The 24,068-nt window shown below is 37.8% G+C and overlaps 1 protein-coding gene across 8 annotated transcripts in view; it reads right to left on the reverse strand.

Moving 5' to 3' along the window:
• Window positions 1-24,068, reverse strand: part of RAPGEF4 (Rap guanine nucleotide exchange factor 4) — a 291,090-nt gene that overhangs the window by 163,376 nt on the left and 103,646 nt on the right. The window contains exon 1 of one of the 8 annotated variants that reach the window (XM_004744084.3): window positions 11,031-11,333. The exons of 6 other annotated variants lie outside the window; for them this stretch is intronic. The gene's annotated coding sequence lies outside the window, so the exon portion shown is untranslated. Of the gene's footprint in view, window positions 1-10,783; window positions 10,982-11,030; window positions 11,334-24,068 lie in introns of those variants that run through there. One more of the 8 variants, XM_004744085.3, reaches the window with a different exon arrangement.

A 24,068-nucleotide genomic window follows, 5' to 3' on the forward strand; every position in this document is an offset into this window, starting at 1 on the left:
TCAGCTCAAAAAATCACCAAATGAGTAAGGAGCCAAACGGCTTAGCAATTGGGCTGACAATCTGAAGATTGAGTCAAGTTGTTCTCAATACACTGCCTAGCCCCACAGGCTTTACACAGCAACACTGAAGATATCCAAGTATCAGAAACCAGTTTTCTGTGATTTTCAATACACAAAATCTTGCCTTAACTCTATTCAAGATATTGGACTTTGTTTGTTTCCTACTATTTTCCTCAAAATATATAAGTATAGAATTACCCTTAGGGAAGGAACTTTTAACAAAAAGGTTTCTAATATTTTCACTGGAAAGGCTCAAAAAACTACATACTAGTTGTTTGCTTTTTAACTTGTTGCTATTCAACAAGAACGCAATGCATAAGAATTTATCAAGTCCTTGGGCTTTTTTTTTTTTTCATAGTAAACTTTCTAGCTGTCTATGAAGAGCTTTCCCAGGTTATCTTATTTGCCTAAAAGCTCCATGAGGTGAGGATTAGTATTCACATTTTACAGAAAGAAATGAATCATTCTAGGGATTCACTTAGTGGGGAAGAAAGCCAGTTTTGTTTTGGAACCCCACCTTTGGCATCTGATTAAGATTTTGGTTGGCTTCTGTACCACAAACACTTTCTAAGCACCTACAAGATGCCAGGCCCTTGACTGGGGCTTTTTCTTGGTGTTACTTTTCATTTTTTGGCAAACACTTTGCAGGAAGTCAAGCCTTTCTAGAGTATGTAAAAACTTAGGAGTCACGACATTTGGTTGAATCAAAAGTAGATGGATCTGCTTCTAGAAAAAACTACCTGAAGAATTCTACCTCTACATGTAGCCTGCTTTCAGTTCTTGCAAGTGTTGTTCACGGTCAAGACTGAGTTGCACAGATGAGACCTGGGTTGTGTCACTTAAATGTCCTTGTGTACCCTCAAGTCAAAGAGGCATTCCTGGGATTTTAAAAAAACCAAACCTCCTGTGACTAAAACAAAGAAAATTTTCCTTTTCCACATGAGCTATAGACAATAAAAAGTGATGATACCGAGCTCACGTGCTAATAAAAGTGTCTTTTGAAGAGGCTTTCTTGGGTGGACTCTTTACCATGATCATAAATCTGTCTCACTCACTGCTCTAAATATTGTGCCCAGAATAATGCCTAGTACACAATAGGAGTCAATGCCTGAATGGAAACTAGCATGTGAATAACCGAAAAGGTCATGGGGTAAAGTGTCAGTCCCTCTCAGCCAGTTCCTCCAAGACTGACTGACAGACATCTCAAAGGACAAATATTCTTCTGTAACTTCTCCTTGAAAGAAATTAGTTGGCTAATACTATTAGCTGGGGAAGGTAGCGTTTGTTAGGTCTCAAAAATGACAATAAATCAAAAGTCTTCGTCTGATGCTGTGAACTGTAGTTCATCAGGGGCAGTGTAAGGTTGCCTCTGTTTTATTCCAACTTAGGACTCGCCTCAACTGTTGTATGGATTTGTCCGAATGGTTCTCCCTCCACCTGCCCTCCGATTTCTGAACAAACATCAGAAACTCCTGTGAAGTTCCGTTAGTTCTAACGGCAAAATAACATACGTGATGATTACAGCATGGTTCAGGTCTCCAGAAGAACTGCCATCCTTACCAGAGGCCTAGAAGGGCCTGAATACCGGCAGGACTCATTTTGCAACCTTGCTAAATTTTGCTGGAAACACTAAGTGGTGGAGACATGTTGGCTGTCTTTGCAGCTCTGCGTGCTGCTCCCCTGAGGCATGAGCTGAGGATATCTACAGATTTGCCCTGACGCTGGTGTTTTGGGAAGACCACCTCCCCAGACATTTCCTACTGCAATGCTCCCAGTCTGACTTAATAGAGACTTAGATTTATTTCAACGCTGAATTTTAGAATTTAGCATGTTTTTTTTTTTAAGAGTTTAAAGCCCTTCCTACATTCTCCTTTTAGATTAGGAAAAACTATGGGACTCTTAGTTCTTAGTTATGGGGAAGCTGAACTATAATTCTGTCCTCTAATTAACAGGGAAGGTCAGCTTCAGACAAATAGCTGCTTTCAATTTCTGGATCTCCATGCAAAAGGCGAACCTTTAAAGACGGTATGAGCACAATGAACCGGAGAGAATTATACGCATGGCTCTTCCCCTCTCCCCATTCCAAGGTTTCTTCTACTCTGCCTGAAACCCTACATTTTTCCTTTTGTTGTTTGTTTTGTATTTTTAAAGATTTATTTATTTATTTTAAAAGAGATGGGGGGGGGGTTAGGGCAGAGAGAGAGAACAGTCAAGCAGACTCTCCGTTGAGCATAATGCTCAATGTGGGGCTTGATGTGGGGCTCGATCTCACTACCCATGAGATCACGACCTGATCTGAGACCAGGAGGTGGAGGCTTAACCAACTGAGCTACCTAGGTGCCCCCCCACGGCTCTCTTTTTAAAACTTAGAATGAAGAAGTAGAAATGGTCTGTGTTATGTAAGAGCATGTTATTATGCAGTCTGCTCTAATTCCACAAAATGAAATACAGGACTCATATTTTCCAGAAGCACTGGGATGTCAAAACAAATTTAGAGTTCTGTGAAGATTGCAAAATGAACCTTGAAGCAAAGGTCTTTCTTTCAGTTAAGCATTATCATTAAGGATATGAGTTGTGTGAATAATATTGATCAAAAAACATTTAATTCATGCTTTTATTATTTCAGATATTGATTACTGGGATGCTGATTTTGTTAGGTGGTCCAATAATCTGCTTATTTGAGTCCAATCTGTTCAAATTGCAGTCGCATGCCTGGATAATAAGAGCCCAGCAACTGAAGCATGTCCCACCTTCTCCATTTTCTCCATCACTGATTAACAGTTAAAATTGGGATTAACTTAGGTATGACACGATGTGTATTTATGAAAGATATTCCACATTCTTTTTCTCAAGAAATTTGAGGTATATTCTATATTCTTCAACAAAACAGCTTTAGAGCTTAAATAAGCAGTACAAAAATTTATTTTTCTGTCCTAAGTCATTAGACTTCTTTCATGTCCCATGAAGCCTTTCCAAAATGTAGTTAAAGCTCAAAGGTTCAAAATAGTTTCCTAAACAATGACTCTTGGAATGCTGAAACAATAAAATTAAATTTAAAAAAATGAGCAAAAAACCCCCAAACAATTTCTTAAACATTTACCCCCTTGCCTTTATAGATCGGCCTGGATGAACATTAGTCTGTGCCCACGTGATCAGGGTGAAGCTGGAGTAGGCCATTCGATTTGTTCTTTCACCACAATTTATTAGAAAGACCCAAAATGTAGCCACATCCTCACTTGTAAATCCATTTTACTCACAAAGTGCTGAAAATTAGAATCTTCCAATCATTTCTGGTTATCAAGTGATATAGATACAATTTCTGATGATGAGAAATCTGTTCAGATAAGCAAAAGAATACTTCATGGACCTTCATGTTTAAGCTCAAAAGTCTTTTCTCTTGGATGGTGCCTCACACCATAAGTAAACCAAATCATTTACCTTCTGCTTTCCAGTGTAGGTTAAAATATGAAAGAGTTTGTGTCCCATTGCTCCTCTGACATTCTGCCCTGCTGAACCCCTGCATTATTTCAGGATCACTCAATTACCTCAAGGAAACAAAAGAGCCAAGTGGGTATCTATCTCTATATATACATATATATATGTGTATATATATAAAATTATATATAAATATAATTATATATATAAAATTATACATGTATATATTTTAATCCAAAGCATTATATAACATTTATATATAATTTTATATAAAGCATTATATAAAATTATATATATAATGTTATATATAATATTTTTATATAAAAATAAAATTATATATATATATTATATATAATTTTATATATAAAAATATACATGTATATATTTTAATCCAAAGCATAGGAAGTCAAAGCACTTTTTATTTTAAAAACCAATTTTCATACAAGAAAGGCTTTTGAGTTCCAAAACTTTGGTTTATTAAAGGAACAAATTCTATCAAGTTTATCTATAAGTAATAGGGTAAGAAAGAATGAAAGAAGATTTCAGAGTTAGTGTTTCAGCCCCAAAGGAGATCATTGTAACAGAATAAATAATGGTGGTGGGGTGCCTTTAAGGGAAGTGTGTTGAGAGAGAAGAAGCATTTAGCAAATTATTGCCGACCTCCTGAATCCCCCATTCTGGGGTCAAATCCCTAGTTTGGAGGAGATCTCCAAGCAGAAATCTGTGACCCAAGCACAGAAGTCAATGTAGCATGTAGTATTAACAGAAGGCTTGGGAATGGATGGAAATCCCACCCTATTCCTCCCAAAGTCAGAAAAGAACAGGGCCCCTGAATATCATCTATATTTTAATAGTATGTAGAGAAAGATAAACCCACAGAGACCACGACATAGGAAAGAACAGAGAAGCTACAGGAAAACTATATTTCAGAGAAGATGGTGATCTACAGTGTCAAATGCTATAGACAGATTAATGACTGTAAAACCTCTTCACATTCAGAACAAATAGGCAGTGGATGCCTTTAGGTAGAGGGCTTCCATGAAGTAGCTGGTGTAGAATTTAAATCATGGTGGCTTGAGGAGTGTTTGGGAAGGAAGGACCCAACAAAGGTAGACAGACCCTTTGAGAAGTTGAGCTATAGAAGGGGAGAAAAAGTTAGGAGAGGAGATGAAAGAGTATGTAAGAAAGATGAAGGTTTTGTTGTGTCTTGTTTTATTTTGTTTTGTCTTAAGACTGGAGCAGCTAGCATCCCTGGACACTCTGATGAGAAGGCTCTACGAGAGATAGAAAGGTGAAAGATACAGGAAACAGAGCAAAGGGTGCACAAAGCTAGCACCCCCAAAATATGGAGTGAATGAGGTGTAGAACACAGGTGAGAAATCAGAAGAGGGAAAACCTCTTCTATTTTAACCTGGGGAAAGGTGGAATACATGAACACAAGTGGACAATTTAAAAATATGTGTGTGTTAAGTCACCAATATTTGCAATGCCTTGCTCTTACTCAGAAAAAGGATAATTTGCTTGCTGAACTATCTAGGACTTGTACTGACTGAGGTCAGGGGTGGGAGGAAAATGGCAAACACCAAGATAGTTTGTTCTATCTATGAAGGAATGAGAGCAGACAGACAGGAGGAAGATGAGATTAATTAATGTGGGGGCAAGTGAGGAGGCAGAGAAGAAAAAGAGGATATATATCTTTCTCAGCTTATGATGGGGTTACATCTTAATAAACCTGCTGGAAGTTGAAAGTATCATAAATCAAAAATGCATTTAACACACCTAACCCACCAAACATCATAGCTTAGCTGAGCCCCTTAGCCTACCTTAAATGCACTCAGAACATTTACATTAGCTTACATTTGGGCAAAATCATCTATCACAAAGCCCATCTTGTAATAAAGTGTTGAACATCACATAATAATTTACTGATTACTGTACTGAAAGTGAAACACAGAATGCTTCTAAGTGTATTGGTTATTTACCCTTGTGATCACATGGCAACTGGGAGCCCAGCATCACAAGAGAGTGTGGTACCACATATCCCTAGCCTGGGAAATGATCAAAATTCAAAATTCGAGGTTTGGTTTCTACTGGATGTATATTGCTTTCACATCACTGTGAAGTCACAGAATCATTAAGTTGAACCACTTTAAGTCAGGAACCATCTACAAATTGATAGCTGCCACAAGGAGCCAGACTTCGGAGAAGAAGATGTATAAAAACAATTTTTAGGAAATCTGACTATGTGTTCTGGGGTTAGTTCTTCTTTTGGTCTTGTTGACTCCTCAAGAAACTATCAGTAAAGACCTCCATTCTCTTCCAAGGCTTTCTGGAGTCATATTTGACTATCACCAAGCAGATTGGTCCTCGAGGCAATTAGTTTCATTTGGGTTATGCAGGTAATCCGTCTGGTGACAGGAAGTTGAAATCCTGAATGCGGAGATGAGAGGCTATCTACTGATGTGGCTTGATCAAAGGTTGGAGAAAAGCTGAAAGTCTTCAAACATGTGTTGGAGAGAATGTCAGTAATATATCAGGAAAACATATAAGGATCACTGAGCTATACTGAGGGGTCCAATTGAGATTGGAGGTCATAAATGTATCACAGCATCAATATGGACAGTGGTATGATCTTCTCAAGCAGTGCTTGGCAGTCTGGTTGTAGGCAGAAGAAAGCACACAACTGCATTGATTAAGGGATGGTATTTGGCCTGGTAGGCATTGAGGGCTGGCAAGATCTGTTTCGTTCATTCCTAAGTACCTAATACTACAATGCCTGACAAATAGGAATCATTCCATACATCTCTATTGAATGAATGAATGAGAGAACTGAAAATATTGGTAAGAGGGTGGTTGAAACGATGGGCCATGGTATCCACACCAAACAGGGAAGGCATGGACAAGAGGGGGCTAAAAGGGGGAAACTTAAGGGGACCAAAGTTCCTATCCTCCTATCCTCAAGTCTATCAGTCACATGAGCATGTCGCCTATTCAAGAAAGAACGTCTCTGAGTCTGAAGCACCCCCTGGTGGCTGATACAGTGAGCTATCAGGCCCAGTGGTCTCCCCTTTTCACTCCTTAAGGGCGACATGCGCATTCTCATACACTCTTCTTCTCAATGTCAGAACTCCCTTAATTTCCATTCATGCAATATCCTTCTCACCCATTCTTCAAACCTGCTCTTTCTCCTCTTTCTTTTAACTTTTGTCCCAGCTACCTTAGGTAAATCATTCTTTCCTTCTTCCTCTTTTTTTTTTTTTTTAAAGATTTTATTTATTTATTTGACAAAGAGAGATCGCAAGTAGGCAGAGAGGCAGGCAGAGAGAGAGAGAGGAGGAAGCAGGCTCCCTGCCGAGCAGAGATCCGGATGCGGGACTCCATCCTAGGATCCTGAGATCATGACCTTAAGCTGAAGGCAGAGGCTTAACCCACTGAGCCAGGTGTCCCCCTTCTACCCAGGTGTCCCCCTTCTTCCCCTCTTTATCTCATCTTCATTCCCCTTCTTTTTCCAATGGGTGAAAACATGGCAGGTACTATTAGGGATAAAATTCATTAAAAAAGGACAAGAAAATCGCTACATTTCAAAATTAAAGAAATCAAAGTCTCTTAAAACCAATGAAAGTGGACATAAGTTTTAAAATAGCCACATCCATGCAATATGTGCTCCATGCAATACGTGCCCTCCCCAATACCCACATATTGCATGGAGCACTGGGTGTGGTGCAAAAACAATGAATACTGTTATGCTGAAAAGAAATTAAAAAAAAAAAAAGATATAGAAATAACTAAAAAAAAAAAAAAGCCACATCCCACACCATCTTGTAATTAAGCTGCACTTCTCCAAGTACTGGCATTCAAAACATTTTCCATTCTTAAGATACTGCTTGTGTTTTAATCATTAACATAAAGTCTTTTAGCTATCAATTTTTAATTGCAAACGTACATGACTTCTACTATAGGATGAGTTGTATAGACGTTCGTAAAGGAACCTGAAGACATTCACAACATTGTTCCGATAAAGGGTTTACAAATGAGCATTTGGACCACAACCTATTTGCCAGTCCACAACCATGGTTTGGCATAGTTTTGATTCCTGCTTGAGTTTCCTGAAAAATCACAACAAATTATTTAAGGAATAACAGTTGTCAAACTTCCTGACACTTTCTGACAAGTCATAATGAATGGTTAAGTTCTGAAAGGTCAACCGGCTATCTTTTAGCTTCCATCGCCTCTTTAGAACCAAGCTATTTTGAGAATTTTCATTCCTCATGCTCTTTTTCTTCCCAACCCTGACACTATTTGTATCCTCTCGGTGGCATTTTTTTAACTCAGGAAAACTTAAATAAGTTCCAAGATTGCAGAAGAGCCTTATTATTTGATGATTGTGGGTCTTGTCTGGGAAAAACTCCAAACATAGATTTGCCATTTTAAGCAATTCCTTTGAATTCTCATTCTATTGTCAGCAATAGTCTTATATTATCGGTTTATTATTGATTTTTTTCTTTCCCTTTACATAAGTTAACTAGGCATTCCAATTTCCTCTTCTTTCTTCTTATGTTTTCTTGGTTTATAAGTCCCTGAAGAACTGTATTGTTTCAGCTTTTTGGGTTTGGAGAACAAACACCGCCCCTCCCCCGACACACACACAGGAACACAGGCACACACACTCAACCTTGCCATTATCACAAACCCATAATCCTTTTCCCTTGGCACCATGGTTATTTCTTCTTTATAATATTCTTCTTCATCCTACTTTAATGTAATCAGCTGTCACATTCTGTCAGTTTTCCCTTTAAAACATATTTCAGATTCATCCTTTTCTCTTTCCACTGGAACCATCCTGTCTCAGGTTATATTCTCACCAAAGGTTCCGTAACAGACTCTTAGCCAGCTTTTCTGCTGCCCTCCTCATTCTCTCCCCATGCCCACCTCCATGCCCAGCGGGCATTCAGTCCATATGGTGACTTATCCTGCTTATTCCCTGTGAAGGAAGAGAACACCGCCTCTGTGCTAAGCATCTCTCCTCCTCCCGGTCCTGCATAATGAGTGTTACTTTCTTCATTTCACATACAGGGAAACAGACTCTCCCAGAGGTTAAGTATTTTGTCCCAAATCACCTATCTTATAAATGCTCAAGTCACTAGCTCTCAAATCCGAAGAGAGTCATCTTCATTGGAGCAGGAAAATAAGGCATTTGCATGGCAAAGATTTGATATTTAATCTCTCCAAAGTCAAGGAAGTAGAGAGACTTGCTATTATTACAATATCAAGGCAATGGTTTTCAAGAAATGGGATTTATACAGGAGAAGTATAATCCACTAGTCTGCTCTCAAAGAGTTTATAACCCACTTAGTTAGAGTGTGTATCTAGAGCATGCTGGATACGTAGCACGTGCTAAATAAATACTTGCTCAAACCAGGACCAAGAAATGGAGGGAGGGTCCTTGCTACTCTTATTTTGGCTTGCCACTAATCACATTGTTTAGTCACTGGATGCATCTTAATATAAAATGCTTTCTACGACACTTCCTCTTGACCCGGTCCCAAGGAATATCAGAACAATACAATGTTAGGAAAAAAGGAGTTGAGATTACTGGGCTGCCTTCCAACCTACGGGCCTATTTATTTTTTCCTAACTACAAGATAATTATTGCTGGATATTATTATGGGATTTTTCCATATGTCCTTTAGTTAGGACAGTGATGACCCAATGCAGCCTTTTAATGTCCTCTGGTCTTCTGCCAGCTTACCTCATTCTACCACTTTGCCTTTGGTTTTTATTTTTATGACTATTCAAACTTCCCATTCCCTAATCAATACCTCATTTGGCCACTGCTGCTGTTGACTACATACCTTGACAAAGACGCCTTGGAAAGGGTCTTTTTTGCTTGCGGCAGGCTCATTTGAAACGAGCTCTTGCTATGTTCATCATTTTGGCAAACAAGGACAAGTTCAAGGAAATTGGAGGCCAAACTTGACAGAGCACTGGGTGCAGCTGCTGGCCCAGCTGTGCAATGAATCTCAACTGGTCCATTACCTCCAAAACTCAACTATTCAGCACAGCCTTCCCTAGTCCTGCACTCCTGTCGGTCTAATATATTTGGCAACAGCCATTATTTCAGAAATGAATGCTCATGTGTATTTATAGCAAATCGCATGCCTGCTCTATCAACAATTAAAGAGATTAGGATTCAGCAGACATATTCCTCTAATTAGGACAAGATGGAAGACATAATATATAGAATACTGCAGTTTGGTCAAGGTTTATTCTTTCCTAACAAGACTGCCATGCTGCTTTTCATCAGCCACACATCCATTCTCTCTAGGCCCACCCTGCCCCCTACCGAACGCTCACTTCCTGTGTCTGTCCCATGGAATTTTCAGTCAGGGGAATCTGTTTGCCGTTGACACTTCCAGTTTCCCCTACCTCCCCTCCTCAAACTACACTTTAGGCTCTGTGGACTGTTTTAGGCTTGTTTTGAATAACATGTGGACAGCACCATGTGGCCACTAATTTCATGCAGTTACGCCCTTCCCCTGGAGCCTGGGAGTATGTTATATGCTCACACTTATGTAGTCTCTCCTCTGAACAAAAGCCTGAACTCAGTGTCTGGGCCATAAATTCCATCTTGCTTCACTCTTACCCATGCATTATTTAAGCCATCTTCTCGGGGAGCCCGCATGAGAATTTCCCTCAGACTAACAATCAGCAGGCGCTTTGCACACTGTTTTAACGGGAAATGTAGGATATCTGAGAGGGTTCCACCCATTTGCAGTCTTGATAATGAAATATGATAATCTAATTTGGTAAAAATAAACTGTGAAATCAGAGATTTGAGGCAAAAACTTTAAAGATGCAATTCAGACGAGCAATCAATGCTTATTCAGCTTCTGTACCATCTCAGCTTTCTCCCTGTGCAGATGCTTAAGTGATGCTAAATTAAATAATTGACAAATTTTTAAAACTGCTGGAAATTACCATCTGTATTTAATTTTGGAATATAAAAAGGTCCATAGAAAACACCCTTTATGATTATTTTGTCTAATAACAGATATGAAACAATACAAACATCCCAGTCATAAAATATAATGCGTTCCGAGCAGTCTGGCTTACATATTCAAACAGAGTTTTTCAAAAACAAAAGACCACAGGAGGAACGAAATGCTGGGTTACCAATACATTTTTTTTTTTTAAGTGAATGGCAAAAGAACAGAGTTTTTAGTTTAAAATCTGCCTCTCTAACCCCTCACCTCCCCCACAAAACAAAAAACAAAAACCAAAAACTCACCCACAGGCTTCCTATAGACAGTAAGGAGAACCATCACTTTTTCACGTTTCTCTCTCTCCTGGACAAACACTGGGCTAAACTGTCCTCTGTTAAGAACTTTATTAGGCTGATATTACATCCGTACGAAATGAAGTCTACGGCTGTAAATAAACATGCTTGAAGCTCTCATGAAAACACAGAAAGAGAAACAAGCTCCCTGCGTGGGAACACACTGGTAAATGCGTGGATAAAACAAGCTGAAACTTACACCAGACACTTCCTCCAGGTCCAGCACGGCAGTAGCCCTAAGGGTACATTCTAGTTTTTTTTAATCCATGTTCTGTTCTTCTCACTGATGGGACTACTCAGGCACATGGTCAAGTTGCAATCAGCTTCTCCCTCAGTGATGTATGAGAGCTGGGCTGATTTATCTTGTCTTTCTGCAGCATATTAGCACTAATGTTTCTGCGTATGCATCCTACCTTTCTTTAGCCGTAGCCCCGGCTTTATCATTGGTAATCTAAATTAAAGAGCCAGTGAACAGAGCAGGGTTGTTGTCCCCCACCCCTCCCTGTTTTCCATGAAACAATTGCCAGGCAGTCATTCCCGGACAAGGATTCCACTGTTTATTCTATCCAGCCTCCCCTTCAATATCCCATTGAGACTGGAAGTCAGTCGCAAAAGGATAGGTCCAGCGAGACTGTCTTAGTTCAAAGGTCTATTTATGATTTATCCTTTAAAATGGTGCAAAGGACCTCAGGAAATATGAGGGAGAGCTGTCGTTTGCCAGTTTTTCAGCCCAGAATACAGACTTGACACTGTTTACAAAACCACAGTAACTTGATACCCCACTTGCTGCCCATGGGGCAGTGTACCTTTGGCTGACTTTTATTCCTGAGAAATCTTTCTTTTTCCACCCATGTTTGTTTTATATATGCATCCTTTAGTGTTAATTTTAATGAGGAACATGAGTGCTATAATTTAGCAAGTTACATATGAGGACAAAAATCTACAAAAATTTGGGGGAATCAATCAAACAAATCATTATTAACCTTGCCATAACCTGTTAGTAAGTAGCAGCTGAAGCGTGAGCCAAAACTGTATTTATTTCTGGAGTTGTCAGTTCCTTGCTTTAAGACACATTTAGAATTTCCTCAATCTCCACAAATGTTTGGGAAGAAGAAACACGTCAGAGTGCATTTTCATATGAAAGTTTTTAATCTTTCCAAATTTTTTGCTCTCTTAGCAGGATCTCAATGCTTTTAGCCCAGATTTTCATGATTACTGAAATAATATTAGGCTTGTTTTCTCATTTTAAGCAGCATAACTTTTTAACAGCTGTTAAGCAACAGAATTTGGTGGATAATAAAGTATAACAAGTTTCAACTTCATTTTTGTATATTTTTGTTAAGAGAAAATATGATCGTTTTCATAATTATAAACACATATTACATCTTTCATTTTGCTTTTTTTAAAAGATTTTATTTATTTATTTGACAGAGACAGAGATCACAGGTAGGCAGACAGGCAGGCAGAGAGGGGGAAGCAGGCTCCCTGCTCAGCAGGGAGCCCGATGCGATGTGGGGGCTCAATCCCAGGACTCTGGGATCATGACCTGAGCCTAAGGCAGAGGCTTAACCCACTGAGCCACCCAGGCGCCCCAAGTTTGCTTTTTAAAATTAATAAATTATGATATCCATTTCCATATAGGCATAAAATGTAGACTTGCCATTTTTAGTAGTTTTTAAATTTTAATTCCTAATTCCTTGATACTTACATTGCTTTAATTTTTCATTATAAAAATATAATGTTTCTTTTCAGACAAGCAAAATATTCACATTTCAGGCCCTTGACCAAAAAAAAAAAAAAAAAATCAGTCTCTAACTTTCTGTTTCTCAACATTCTTCAACACTGCAGTCCAGAGAAATACACTTGGGAGTTCTGCTTGAAGACTCTCTGGGATATCAGTTCCTCTAGATGATATCCCTGGTGAAACTTTAATCATTTATATTAATTTCTATCCTCTAGAACTTGGTTATACTGAACTGCTCCACAAACATTCAGAGTAATTATTTTAAAAATTTAAATCTGGCTTGTCACACCACTGCTTAAAACTCTGCATCGTTTCCGGTTAGTCTTAGGATGAAAGCCAAAATCTTTATCATGGCCTTCAAGGACTCAGTTTCATTAAACTTAGAAGATAAGCCCACCTTCCCAGAACTGACTGGCTGGGATTCAGAACCATCAATCAATCAAGTATTGAACCTCTGCTCTTTACTGGCCGGTCAGCATAAATATGGTATCCGAGGACTGGTGTGGGATGTGAGAGAATTCCAAAAGCAAATTACATAGGCCTTTTCCTTTAGTTTGAGAGTAACATCCACAAATAAGATTTCATTACAAACCAGCTTACAAACTATGGTGAATCAATATGAAGCAAGTCAGATTTGTAAATGCAAAGTGAAGATAATATCAAGGTTTAGAGGAATAAGATAAAAGGAATCATTTCATGAATGTTAACTGAAACTGACTTAGGCCAGAGGAGGAAAAGAGAAACAAGGAGCAGAAACTCTAAAACAAAGTATACTCTAGCTTGGTCCAATGTCTATGGTTTGCACCAGCTAAATTAATCTTAGATTTACATTTTTAAAAGTCAACTACTCCATAATTATGGTCCTGAGTTTCTTCAATAAATAATTTCTATACATTCATTATATTACTGTTGATGTTACTTTCCTTCAAAAGTTTTCTTTATTTTAATCACTAAAAGAACCACATGATAAACTTCACTAACTTCTAAGTAACATCACAAGATCTTGAGTATATGAGATTTCTCATAACTAGAGACAACATATTAACCAAGAACAATATAATCCTTGAATACAAATTGTGTGTAAACTTACATATAAAATAATGTAAATGCCCAAAGACATGAGAAGTATCCACGGAGTGATAAGATCTTGACAATGGCCCAATGCATAATAGAGTAACACTGTAAGGCCCCACGAGTCCAGGTGTATTTACTATACTTCCTGCCACTGTCCTGAAAATTCATACCATTAAAGTCTACCCTTGGAAGAAACCCTAAGACTATGGAACCAAACTGCCTGAGTTCAAATAACAGCCCTGCCACTTACCAACCGTGTGACCTTGGGTAAGGTACTTAAACTTAATGTAATGTGTCTTTCAAATTCATCTCTAAAGTGGGTTTTGGTCATAAAAATGCTTTTGGTCATAAAAATAACTCATATCAGTCCAACCTTCTCACAAATAACAATCGTAAACCCTGGATAAAATATTAAAAAACAACTGCTACTTGAAGGCACTGGAGAGTGACAAGAACAGGAAAGAGCTAATGGGAGAGGGGGAGCCGGGGGTGTGGAGAGGATAACACTTGAAAGAATGGCTCTTGATAAATTACTCATGTTCTAGAGCTTTTTATCTAAAGGGAGACCCAGTCAGTCAGTTCCACATAGTGGTTAGATCTCTGCCCTCTTACTATTTGAGAAATTAGAGATGCAGCAGCTATAAAATGTGGGAGGAAGGCCCAGAAAGAAGAGAGACACAGAAGGGAAGCCCCAAATTCAGTACATATAATCTGAGCAAATTTCTGACTCCTCCCAATACTATATACACATGTAGCAGACTTCAAGTATCCCAGCTAAGATGGCAAGAACTAAACAGATTTTTGCTGCTGTCTATCACAGGGAAGACAAACTTGGAATCTGACTGTTAGACTAACTGCCTACTAAAACAGAAAATCAATACTCTAAAAGGTATGTAACATAATTTGGAATCTCTATAACATGTCACTAACAATGTCCAAGATACATTCCAAAATTACTAGATAGGCAAAGAACAGGAAAGCCCATCCTCAAAAGAAATAGACCAACTCTAAGATGACACAGATACTGAAATTAGCCCACAAGGATTTTTAAAGCAGGTATTATAACTATGCTAAAGAATATAATAGAAATTTCAGCAGAGAAGGAGAAATTACAAAAAAAATTGGAAATTCCAAAACTAAACAAAAAAATCTGAAAAGAAAATTCATTGGATGATCTAACAGCAGATTAGGAAAAAAGTAATAAAAAGTTCTCAAAGAACTTGAAGATAAATAATATAAATTATCCAATTTGTGAAAAAGCAAAGAGAACTTTAAGAATGAACGAAGTCTCAGGGTCCAGTGGGATATAATAGCATGTATAACACATGTGTAATTGAGATCCCAGAATGACAGGTGAAGAAAGAATGGACAAGGAAAAAAAAATTGAACAAAGTTGAAAAAATAATAATCCAAATTTGCCAAAATTTGGTAAAAACAATGATATAAATTTATAAATTTGAAAACCTCTGTGAATCCCAAACAGGATAAGTAAAAACAAAACAAAATACAAACCCATGCCAGGGCACATATTTAAACTACTAAAATTCAAAGACAAAGAGAATATCTTGAAAGCAACCAGGGGGAAATGGCATATTATATACAGGATAAAACTATACTAATTTCTCATCAAAGGTAATGTAGGCTAGAACATAGAAGAATGACATCTTTATAATGTCAACAGGAACATTAATGGTCAAGCCATAATTCTATATCTGGCAAAAATATTCTTAGAGAATGAAGGCTAAATGAAGACATTTTCAGAAAAATAAAACCTAAAAGAGTTAACTGCCAGCAGATCTGCACTACTTAAAAGGCGGAAGAAAGTTCTACAGGACAAAAATAAATTCCACAAATTTGGGTCTATGGAAGGAAAGGAAGATCACTGAAAATGGTAAATGGTAAATATGTAAGTATAAAACACACACACACAAACATACACACACAATCCTTTGAAATGCTTTCAAAGACATACAACTACTTCTTAAAAAAAATTATTACATTTTATCATGGGGCTTATAACATAAATAGATGTAACATAAATACATGGCCAAAACAGCACAGAGGATGGAGGAGTGATGCGGTTGAAATATTTCAATGCTTGATGTGAAGCAGCACAACATTACCTCTAAGTAGAATGTGAATGGCTAACAATATATATGGTAATCTCTACACAATCACTAAACATGAATGTAAAGAGAGACAATTAAAAAGCCAATAGAAAAACTAAAATGGAATTTATGGTAGCTATGAAGGTGCCACACTTGGATTTCCCTTCTAGAAGAAACTTGACAATCAGCTGTGAGGAGTGCACTTTGCTGACACCATCCAACGGCAGCCCCTTTGTGATCCACGGTCAGTGAATCAAAGCTATGTTCTTTGCAGTTAGTCAGTGACTGAACATGACAGGGATATGTGTACTTGGCTAATTCTGCCCAGTGCAACACTCATCTATCAACAATCTTTGACCAAAATCGTACAGCAGGCTGGCAGAGACTTTCTAAAAATCATAATGCAGTTTGAGGTTCTTTCTACCTATTCTCCTTTCTTGCTCCCTCTTTTCACAGATGTCAGATGCCTGCCTCTCTCCTCTTTATCTTGCACATATAACTTCATCTTGGCACATGCTTCCTGAAGAACCAAACTAGTGCAGAATTCTGAAATGTATTCAGTTACATCAAAATAAAGCAGGAAAGGAAGGGAGAGGAATAAATAAGTAGTGGCATGAAGGGAAAACAAATAGCAAACTGGTAAATCTAAATCCAAACACATACATAATTGTATTAAATGTGAACAGATAAATACTCCAATTAAAAATGGAAATTGCCAGAATGGGTAAAAAATTAAAACTCATCTATGTGTTCTCCATATTCTTTAAATACATGGAAAATACATGGAACAGATAGTTTGAAAATAAAAGCATGGAAAAAGAAAAAAGAAAGCTGGAGTGACTATATTATCATACGAACTAGATTTTAAGGCAAAGAGTATTACCAGACATACGGACACTTCATAATGATAAAAAAGGGAATTCATCTGAAAGAAGTAAAAAGAATAAATGGATATGTGCCTAATAATAGAATATTTTGAAACAAAATCGACAGAATTACTGAATAAAGAGACAAATCCAAAATCATAGTTGGAGATTTTAAGACTGTTTTCTCAGTAATTAATAGAACAACAAGATAAAAACATAACGAAACAAAACAAAAACCAAAAACAAAACAAACAAAAAAAAGAGTGAGAACATGGAAGACCTAAATATCACTATCAACTATACTGGCCGATTTGACATTTACAGTACACTACACCTAACAACTGCAGAATACACATTCTTTGCAAGTGTACATGGTACATTCACCAACACAGACAACTGGTGTACTATAAACAGAGTCTCAATAAATTACATGTGACTGAAATTCTACCAAATACATTTTCTACCTATAATTTAATTAAACTAAAAATAGTAACAATACGATACCTAAAACCCCCAAATATTTGAAAATTGAGAACACACTTTTAAACAACTCGTGAATGAAAGAAGAAATTGAGGGAAGTATTTTGAAGTAAAGAGTAATGAAAATTCAATATATCAAAATTCATGTGCCATAGTTAAGTAATGAGAGGGAAATTTATAGCTGTAAGTGTTCATAGTAGAAAAGGATAAAGGCAAAAAGCAGTGACTCAAATTTTCAACTGAGAAGCTAGAAAAAAAGAGCAAATTAAATACAAAGGAAACAGACAGAAGGAAATAATGATTCTTTTTTAAAAAAGCATAAATAATGAAAAAGAAAACAAAAACAATAGAGAAAATCAAGAAAACCAAAACTTAGTTCTTTATAAGTCAATAAATTTCACAAATTCGTAGCTAGACTGATCAAGAAAAATTAAAATAAGGGAATAAAAATTAGTATCAGGAATGAAAAAGATGTCTCTAGAGATCCGAATATGTTGAAGAGAAAATAAGTAACTATAATAAACAACTTTATGTCAATGAACTTGGAAACTTAGATAAAATGGACAAATTTCTTAAAAAATAGAACTTAACTAAATCAACACAAGATGAAATTACAAATCTTAATAGCTCAATCTCTCTTAAAGTAATTGAACACACTATCTTTCCCATAAGGAAAACTCTAGGTTTTCTGGTTTCCTGGTGAATTCTATCAAATATTGAAGGAAAAGATAATATTAATCTTACACAAACTTTTTTTCAGAAAATGGAGCAGGATGGAAGCTCCCCCAACTCACTGAATGAGGCCAGCTTAATCCTGATGCCAAATCTGACAAAGATACTATGAAAAAAGAAAATTACAGCTCAGCATCTATGAATATAGATACATAAATTCCTTAACAAATATTACCAAATAAAACTTAGGAATATACAAAGATAATCATCCTGTTTGACATCGTGACCTACTAGGGTTTATCTTAGGAATGTAACAGTTTTAACATTTAAAAATCCATTATTATAATAGATATACTACCAGAATAAAAAAGAAAAAAACATAAAGAATTTTAATACACTCAGAAAAGCATCTAACAAAGTTCAATATGAACTCATGATCAAAACTCTCAGCAAATTAAAAATGGATGGGAGATTTCCTCAATCTACAGCTGTAATCTTATTTAATGATGATGTATTGAATGCTTTCCCCCAAGATCAGTAACAAGAAAAGGATGTCTACTCTCACCAGTTCCTACTCACCTGGTGCTGGAGGGCCTAACCAGCACAAGGCAGAAAAGATTAATAAAAGGAATAAAGGTTAGAGAGAAAGAAATAAGACTCCCATTTTCTGCAGATAACATAACTGGTTAGATGGAAAAATCACAAGAAACTAAAATGGGATGAGGGTACCTACCTCATATAGTTGTTATAAGAATCAAATGAGTTTAAATTTGAAATGTGTTTAGAACTGAGCCTGACATGTAGTAAGCACGGCATTAGCACAGGCAAAATTTAAAAATGCATGTACCTAAATATAAAATCTGGAAGGGTTACATATTAGCTTATGGACAATGAGTATATATTTATTCATCAGAATAGCTAATAGAGAACTACTTTAAGGAACAAGGTTATCTTCGTTCTGGGAACCAGCTTATAACAAAGTTCAGGGCAAGTAACCCCAGGCTGCCTAGAGAATGGTCAGTTCTCACTAACATTCCTAAAACAGAAAGATGAAGTATGTTACAGTTTGACACTACCTACTGAGCTACTGCTTTTATATGATTTATTATGTCTACATAGTTATACAAACAAGTCCAGCTGTTTTTAATGAACACATACCTTGCTGTGATCTATAAGTATTCTCACAGTAGAATATCTATGAAAGACATTTAAGTAAAAAAAAAAAAGTAGTTTGTATAATTGTGTTTACAGTATAGTTCGATTTTTAAGGCAAAAAGACAGGCATATATGGTAACTGCATTGATATGTGCATGGGAAAATGTCTGGGAAATATCCAAACAGAAGTGTTAGTAGTGGATAGCCGCCCCCCCCCACCCCAATAGTAGTAGAAAGGACTTTCATTTTTTTTACTTAACATCTTTTGTATAAGGTTTGAATTTTTAGGAATATTTATTGATAGTTTTACTTTGTAGCTTAAAAAATAAAATACTTTACTAATGCAAAAAAAATAAACATTTACAAGTCACAATGTTTAGAGTTTTTTTGTTTTCTAAGTCAAACAAGAGGAAAATAATTCTTTTGTGTCCTTTAAACAAAGGTAGAATTTTATTTTAGACACCAAGAGCATATTCCAGATATTTGCATCTCTAAGATCCTTCCAGCGTCCCTACTTTCCTCTACCCCAGAAGAGGAGTGGGGAGAGTTACAGACCCAGGTGCGGTCAAATGTTCAGTGTGTGGACATAGATGGGTTTATCAGAACTGAGAGCATGATAAGGCAGTAGGCTTGATGACCCTGTGAGCCCACCTGCTTCACCTTAATTCATACCTTCTCACTCCACCTGGACTCCAGGAATTGGCTTCCCCAAATCCCACACCTGGGTGCATGGAGACCGTGGGTAGAAATATGGATCAGAGATAATCCATTACCACTGGAAACCTAGAATTTTAATTAGAATGCCCTTAAAAAGGGTCTAAAATTCATCTACAGACGACCACTTTCCACATGAGGAAACCAGTCCAGGGAAGTAACCTGCCCAAGGTCATGGGGTTACTAAGTCACCCTGGCAGGGCTCTGGAGAATGAGGACAGCATCCTCTCTGTTACAACAGGGAGAAGGTCTAAAAGCCCAAGCCCTATTAATGGCAGACCAGGGGCTGTGACTTCCTGAACAAAGACAGAAGAGTAGGACGCAGGCTCAACCAGGCTCAAAAGGAACAATCATCCTGTCTTTATCATAGACCTTTAAATTGGAGTGCAAACATCAAAAACTGGCTCTGTTATTCATTTCCTTTAATACTAGTGTTCCCTAAGATGCATATGTGCTTTCTCTACAAATAATCCATTAGTACAAAAGAGAGAATGTTTCCTATTTGAGATATGCCTTCTGGCCACATCATTCAGAGATGCTCTTAGTATATAACAAACACTAATGAAGGGCTCTTGTTAGAATGTTTTCCATATTTTGGTTATAGGCAATAGAAAACCTGGAGATACTTAAATTAATGCAATGTGTTCTATTATGCTCTATCAAACTGTTTTTTTTTTTTTATAGTGGGAACTATGAGTCAGTTTCTAAAGTTTAGGAGGCTCAGGATTTACTTAAAATCAGTAAATCAGAAACTGATTCAATCAAAGTATCCTGCAAACTTGTGCAGAACTGTGAAGAAATCCCTCATTCCTCCATGCTAAAAAAAGAGAAAAGTTCCCACAGAACAGTAAAAAATAGCACTCCCAAAGATTATGAGCTAAGATCCATTCTTAAAATGTAAAGTAATTGATAACCAAATAAAAAAATCATTCTTACCTATTTATCAATATAAGTTCTCTAAACTCTCCTATGGCTGGTTATTAACACTGATAAATGGTTCTAATACCCTCAGAACAAAATTGTTGCCTTTATTCAACATCACATTTTTCCATTATTAACAGAAAGCCTTTCAACAAATTATCTTAAGGTCCTCAAATGCATTAGAAATGTTACATACACCCTCAACCTGCAAGAACAAATCTTGAGGTTAAGGAGAGGCATATCTGCATTTGTTATAAGAAGTTAACAGGAGAGGTCTAAGTGGCAGTTTCTGGCTGAATGCTGTTCACATTTCATTTCTAATGAAATTTCATTTCTAATGATTTTCCGATACTAAAGCTTTTTAAGACTTTGATCTTTTGTGAAAACTCAGTAGGATGATACAAACCTTCCAGCTGAACAAACAGACTTGAGCAGAAAGACCATTGCCTGAGCATTTGCCTCAGAAAGTATCATCTGCCCTGCCTTCACCCCAGTGTTTCATTAAAGTGGTGTCTTTCAAAATATGCAAATGACAGTAATAATTTGAACAAACAAATGAATTAGGTGAGCTTCTATAGGCAATTTACTCAAGGTAATTAAGAATGCTAAATAAACAAATTATTATTTTAAATGGCAAGAAAGCTTTAATTAAACTTGATTTCTATACTTAAAATGAAATTACTAACTCAACAGAAAGGATCCAGTGTGAATTAAAAGCAAAGTGTCAAGAAGGAAAAAAAAGACTGTTCACTCTGACTTTCGATTCACAAGATTAGGACCAGGTGTCACTGCATTTTCACTGGAGCTCACTCAGAGAAAAGTATCTCTGTATATGAATTTAGAATTGATAAAATGTATTTGAGGTGCCTCAAGCATGAGCACATTTTAAATGGTAAAGATGCTAAGCAAAAATAGAATCAACCTAAACCCAAACTTCTTTCCAACTAGCATTTCAATCTTTCTCTGCCAATAAGACATGGAACCCAGCAGGCTATGGTTCATCCAGGAATGCCGAATAGTCCTCCTGTAATGGGTAGAGGGACATGATAGCCCATAGTAGACCCTCCACTGTGGTACGATGGCCACAAGCCATGAATTATGTTTCTATGATGGACCAAACCACTGAGCCCCAACCATGGAATAAAAATGACCATGGAAATAAATCTCCACAGTTATCCTGAGATGGATGAGGTTAAAACATGGTCCTATTAAAGTAGATAACACATAGGTATTTAGTCCTACAAAAGAACATAATCTTAAAATAATTATAGCCTATTTTTAAAGCTTCAAGTAACCTTAAGTAATCTCCAAGACTAGGCATTTCCATGTCTCTTCCCTTTTTAATGTTTTATCCCCATAATTTTAATGGGACTCTGATTAGACCCCAGCCACCAGAACTGGCAAGTAGCAAAGCCCTCAAGAACCACCTGTTTTCTTCTCCACATGAAACACCTTGCCTGGTGGAGCCTCCTGGGTCTTCTCTCTTCCACCTTCTGCCCAGCGTCCCACAAGAATACACAGGATGTGTCCTGTCCCCTTGGCTCCTGGCTTTCTGGTCAGGCAGGATGACCCAGGGCAGGAAGCTAAGAGTGTGAGCCGGGTGGTGGCAGAACAGAGCAGGGAGGGGCCTGGAGACAGGCTGGAGAAGCCATTCTAAGTCACTATCTTTGGCATCTGGGCCCAGTCACCCTGCCATGCAAGATGATTTTCATATTGTTTCCCTAAATAGTCTGCCTGGAGAGTGACCCTAGGGATACTATTAAAATATCAATGATAGTGATAAGAAGTTTATGTCAAGCCTATGTTCCAAGGAGCAGGAAGAATTCCAGATTACTGTGTTTTCCCTTGTGTACTCGCGCCTTCATTCTGGAGAGGCAATCGTGTAACTGCTGACCCCAACTAGAGAGGGAACAAGTCATGTCTAGAAGTCAAGAGATCTGAAGGGGCCAGTGTCCCTAATTCTTCTGTTTGCTCCTTTATCCCCTCATGTGTTCATCAGTAAGAGTCATTCATTCATCAGTCATTTCCACACTTAAGGTATATACAGAGACACCATTCTAAGATAGAGGAGACATCAAACAAAATGTGCTGGACACGCGGGGTGAACTGAGAGCACTGTGGAGGAGCATCCAGTATTTGAGGAGTGAGAGGTTCAGGGCAGAGTGTGGGGGAGCGGGGAAACAAAGAAAGTTGCCAGTGACCAAACATCGGTCACTGCTCCTTTGACCCACCAGAAGGGGAGTTGTGCACAGTGTGATGAGAGCTTTGTCTCTCGACTTCGAGCAGAAACTGCCAGAGCGCTGAACATATCTGTTGTGTCTAGCACAGAGCATGACATGCTGTGAGGTTTCAACGTATATCTGCTGAATAAATGAATGATCTAAGAATCTGGATCTGCCCTGGGGACTTTTGTTGGACAGAACCTTAGTGAGTGGGCATATCAGAGGACACTATAACCCTCTAGAATTTGCAGACAAGAAACTTCCTCTAAAATGTTTGCACAGAGACACATAATTGTATGAACAAAGTATGGTGGGTGCGTAAAATGTTTTCAAGTCAGTGGATAGATAAAAGGTGGTACATTCAATCAACAGAATACTGCAATGAAAAAAAATCTACTGACATATACTACACCACAGGTGAATTGCAGAACCATTCTATTCAGTGAAAGGAGGCAGAAATGGAGACCACGTGTCACAGTATTACACTGATAAGAAATGTCCAGGGAAGGCATATTTCTAGAGATGGGAGTAGAGCCATGACTGCCTGGGTGGTGGGAAGGGATTAACTACGAGCAGCCAAGAGGGATCGAAGCAGGAAGAGGAAACTGGTCTGAAACCGGACGGTGGCGATAGCTGCGCCATCTTGTAAAGATTCTCCTTGAATTACACACTTGAATGGGTGAATTTTATGATACATAACTACACTCACCACAGTTGTTTTGAAATTTTTGCGAAGGGAGTCATGAATTATAGGTTTGCCATCATGCTGTTATGAGGGGGCTGCTATGTTGGAAAACACAAAGCCAGGAGTCCACTCAGAGTTGAAAAGAGCCCCATCTCCTAATTCCCAACCTCAGTGCCCTCCCTAAAGAACCTGCTCAGTGGTTGCCAGGGCTGGATGGAGGGGGGAACAGGGAGTGACTGCTAAGTGGGTCTGTGATTTCCTTGTGGGGTGATGAAAAAGTTCTGGAAGGAGTGGTAATGGCTGCAAAACATGACAAATGTCCTTAATGCCACTGAGTTGTACACTTAAAATGGCTAAAATGGTCAGTTTTATGTTTATGCATTTTACCAAAAGCTGTGGCCATGTCTGAGGAATATTTCCATATTTCCCTTTCATTTGCCAAATTCATTCCCTAGAAGCCACAGGGGCGGGGTGGTGGTGGCAGCTGCTGTCCCTAGCCATCTCAAGGCAGGATGTCTTAGTCCAGGTGACATCATAGCTCTAAGAAGTCTGTTTGCTGTACTCTATTACCTTTCCTTTGATTGGCAAACATCAAA

This window comes from Mustela putorius, unplaced genomic scaffold (genome assembly GCF_011764305.1).
Source record: "Mustela putorius furo isolate JIRA1106 unplaced genomic scaffold, ASM1176430v1.1 tig00003869_pilon_pilon_pilon, whole genome shotgun sequence".
Taxonomy (NCBI): domain Eukaryota; kingdom Metazoa; phylum Chordata; class Mammalia; order Carnivora; family Mustelidae; genus Mustela; species Mustela putorius.